The sequence below is a fragment of the Propithecus coquereli genome, unplaced genomic scaffold (genome assembly GCF_000956105.1).
Source record: "Propithecus coquereli isolate 6110/MARCELLA unplaced genomic scaffold, Pcoq_1.0 Scaffold117, whole genome shotgun sequence".
Taxonomy (NCBI): Eukaryota; Metazoa; Chordata; class Mammalia; order Primates; family Indriidae; genus Propithecus; species Propithecus coquereli.
In genome coordinates this window covers 1,314,073-1,318,146 of record NW_012135747.1, presented here as the reverse complement: position 1 = coordinate 1,318,146, position 4,074 = coordinate 1,314,073, and the positions used below count along the sequence as shown (strand labels likewise).

Below are 4,074 nucleotides of genomic sequence, written 5' to 3'. Positions count from 1 at the left end.
ATTGTTTGACCAGTTTCCTACACCGTTGCTGAGCATGTCATGGGTGGAATTCTTTGACAAATACTGCTGTCTGTTATACCCATGTACCAGAGACTGTTCTGGGTGCTGGAAATATTCAGTAAGCAAGAGCTCCCTCATGGAGCACTTATTTGGTAGGGGAAACAGATAGGAACAGGTTAACAAATAAATAATGTCAGCTCCGTGAGGACAGAGATTGTTGTCTGTCTAGTTCACCGTCTGGAATATAGCAGAAGCACAGTCTTTGTGAACGGAATGGGTGTAATTTCAGAAATCAATGCTAGAAAGATTAAGGAAAGAGTGATGAGGGGTGGTGGTAATGGGCTATTTTATTTAATAGGGTGATCTTCCCTTGTCCAAAGGCCAGTCTGATGCATAGTGGCCTCTACTTGTACAACAAAGTTTTCAACCCTGGTTAGAAATACAGCTAAACGGAGTTTAAAGGTATAAGCTGTGAGGCCGGGTGTGGTGGCTCACGCCTGTAATCTTAGCACTCTGGGAGGCCGAGGTGGGAGGATGGCTTGAGCTCAGGAGTTCGAGACCAGCCTGAGCAAGAGCGAGACCCTGTCTCTACTAAAAATAGAAAAAAATTAGCCAGGCATCATGGTCTGTTCCTGTAGTCCCAGCTACTTGGGAGGCTGAGGCAGGAGGATCACTTAAGCCTAGGAGTTTGAGATTGCAGTGGGCTATGATGACACCACTGCACTCCGTCTGGGGTGACAGAGCGACAATCTGAATGAATGAATGAATGAGTAAGTAAGTAAGGTGTAAACTTTGGAGTTGGACAGACCTGGTTCAGTTTTTGTCATCACTGCTGGCTTTGTGACATTGCCCTCTATGGATTGCCACATCTGAGGAAGATGCTCAGTACAGCTACTTAGAGGTGTTCAGGAGGTTAAATATGGTGATGTGCCATTTAGCACAGGGCCTGGCACACATGGAGTGTTTTATAAATGAACCTGAAGGTTTAGGTTCATTCTGGGCTGTGAATTGAGCTCTTACATCATTTTGAGAACTGAATTAATTTCCTGAGCAACTGCTGAATTGAGGCTGACTTGAGCAGGGATTAAACCTGATTTGGTTCAGATTGGGAACAGAGCCGAGGTTTGTCAAGGCCGTCATCTTTCTCTGGCTTTTTCTTTGGTAGTTCAGAGGTAAGATGGTATTTCATTTAACTGAGATGACAATTTATTCTTCTGACATTTGCCTTCATGGAAATAAACGCTGAATGGATGGAACTGACTCTGTTTCTGCCTTGCTTGTGGGTAAATAGTGAAATGCCTGGAAGGGCATATCTCTTTTTGACATTCTGTATTAGGGCAACTGCAGCTTCTAGAATTTACTTTGGTGACTTACACACCATAGCAGACATAGTCCTTCTTATACAGGTGGTTACAAGAAATACCCATGAACTGAACTGCATAATGGATTTGGTCCCATTGTATTTAAGTGATGAAAGTGTTGTTAACTCTTCCATTTTCTTTAGTTTGGGAACAGAGTTGGTAATTCAGAGAAGAGACTTAGGCAAGACACTTGAAAACTTAGGCGAGTTAAAAGTTTACAAAGCCTCAAATAAGAGAGGTGGGGGTGAGGCATGCTGAAGGGAAAAGCTGCTTAAACATTTAGCTAAAGAGCTTTTATAAATAAAAAGTGATCAATAGTTTGCCCTTTCACCTTTCCCTTCTTTGCAGGGAAAGGAGGACACTGGTTAAGCAGAAGAGACTAAAGAAAGATGGCATTATGTGAAGCAAAACAATACTGGAGTGGCCCTGGATAATTCTCTGCAATGTGCTTAAAATTGTCACCAAGAAAGCAGCTTTGTCTTCCTTCTCTGCAACAAGCTTGAGATGTCACTTATCTTTCTTGGCAGGCTGCAGGGCCAGCTAAGTTCCAGGTGTTCATTTCACTATGGTTGTGTTCTCTTTCTAAAACACAGCCCTTTTTTCCCTTGCAGTTTTCTAACAGGTTTTGAGGTACTTGGCTGAAAGCAACTGTCTAGGTTATTGGACGTTCCACCGAACATCAACTTGGGGTGTGGACTGAGGCTTAGATGCTGATCTCAGTTCTATCACCACAGACCTGGGTAACTTAATAAAATGTGGCTGGTACCTAACTGGCTGGGAATAATAACCGATGACTTGTAGTGTTTTGTTCGTTATATTTGTGGAAGAGTGTAAGTCTGCAAAATGAAACTGGTCTTCTGAAAAATGACTTACTGCGCATCACAAATACACAAAACTATCATTACAAATCATCAAAGTCTTATGGCTCAGAACTGGGAGTCTGTAATTATGATGCAGTCATTCTGTGTGTGTCCAACTCAAACCTATTATGAGCAAGTGAATAAGGGAATCAGGCTAAGGTTTCCCTTCCCTGATTCAAAGCTTTAAAATATATAAACCTCTACCTGTAATATCTCCAGATACTATAGTTTTTGTTTCAGTTTTCATCTGTTTGCTACATTCTTTCTAATTTTTTTTTCTTGTTTGGTTTGCTTTCTGCCTTTATTGTTGGAAACTTTTCTCAAGTGTCTAGTGATCCTTGCCTATGTCCACGTTTAAAAGTGAGCAGTTAAGCTAATGGCCAGCTGTTTACAGACTTCTTGCCTTTTGGATTTTGATGCAGGATGGTTGGATGGTAGTCTCGCTTTTTTTTAGTGTATTCCCCAAATGTCAGTATCTGTAGAGTTTTTTTAGAATTAAACTTTAAAAAATTTTAGAAAAGTTTTAGATTCACAGAAAAGTTGCAAAGATAGTATGAAGAATTCCCATATACTGACACCCAGCTCCCCCTACTGTTAACATCTTACATTAGTATGGTACATTTATTACAATTAGTGAACCAAGATTGGTACATTATTATTAATTAAAGTCCACAGATATTTAGATTTCCTTAGTTTTTTACCTAATGTCCTTCCTCTGTTCCAGGATCCCATCCAGGTTACCACATTACATTTAATTACATTACATTTAATTGTCGTAACTCCTCTTGGCTCCTCCTTGCTTTTGATGACTTTGACAGCTTTGAGGATTACTACTTGCGTATTCTGTGGAATATTCCTCAGTTGGGATTTGTCTGTTTTTCTTACGATTAGACTGGGGTTATGGGAGGAAGAGCACAGAGGTAAAGTGCCATCTCATCACCTCGTATCAACGGTACATACTGTCAACATGACTTACCATGTGATTGAAGTAGTTTGTCAGGTTTTTCACAGTAAAGTTGCCCTTTTTTCCCCTTTCCATACCGGATTCTGGGAGGAAGTCACTGTTTCTGTTGCATTCCTGACCTCTTAGATACTTTTTAAAATTTACATACATTAAAGTTCATTCTTTGTGCTGTAAAGTTCTATGGGTTTTGGCAAATGTATCATGTCATGTAGTCACTGTGTCATACAGAATCATTTCACTGCCCTGAAAACTCCCTGTGCCTCACTTATTCAACCTTTTCCCCTCTCCAAGTCTCTGGTAACCACCGATCCGTTTACTGTCTCTATAGTTTTGACTTTTCTGTGTCTGTAGGTTTTAAATTTTTTCTCTGAGGCCATTTAGTTTTAGCTGAGGAAAAATGGGATCCCTGTCTCCTCCCAGTGAGGGAGGAAAGGGAGGTAAATGAATAGACGGCTGCTGATGGAAGCTGAACAGAAAAGAGTGATTTGGGGTCCCATTGTTCAATTTCAGGGTTTCACTTAGTGGCCCTGGTTTCAATCTTGTTCCTCACTCCCGTGGTGCCCGATGGTCCCAAATCTGGACGCTATTGCGTTCAATCTCTCCAGAAAATAAGTACCCAGTCTCCTATAGGGGTGGGGATTGGGTGGTCTCATTGCTTGAGGTGGAGGGGGGTACCTGGAGCCTAACTGCTATTTTATGTAGGTTTATTTATTTATTTTATGTAGCTTTTAAACCAATCTGTCTTCAGCTCCATGTCTTTCCCCCCGCTTTTCTCAGGTATCTGGGCCTCCAATGCCTGAGCATTTCTAGAGTTTTACCACTGTCTTCAGCTGACTTAGCAGCAGAGTCAGTCACCCTCTGCAGGCACTTAGGTTTCAGCGTTCCCTCT

General features: G+C 41.4%; 1 protein-coding gene across 1 annotated transcript in view; it reads left to right on the top strand.

Moving 5' to 3' along the window:
• The window catches only part of SUPV3L1 (suppressor of var1, 3-like 1 (S. cerevisiae)), a 49,829-nt gene that overhangs the window by 44,171 nt on the left and 1,584 nt on the right, over positions 1-4,074 (top strand). The window lies entirely within an intron of this gene.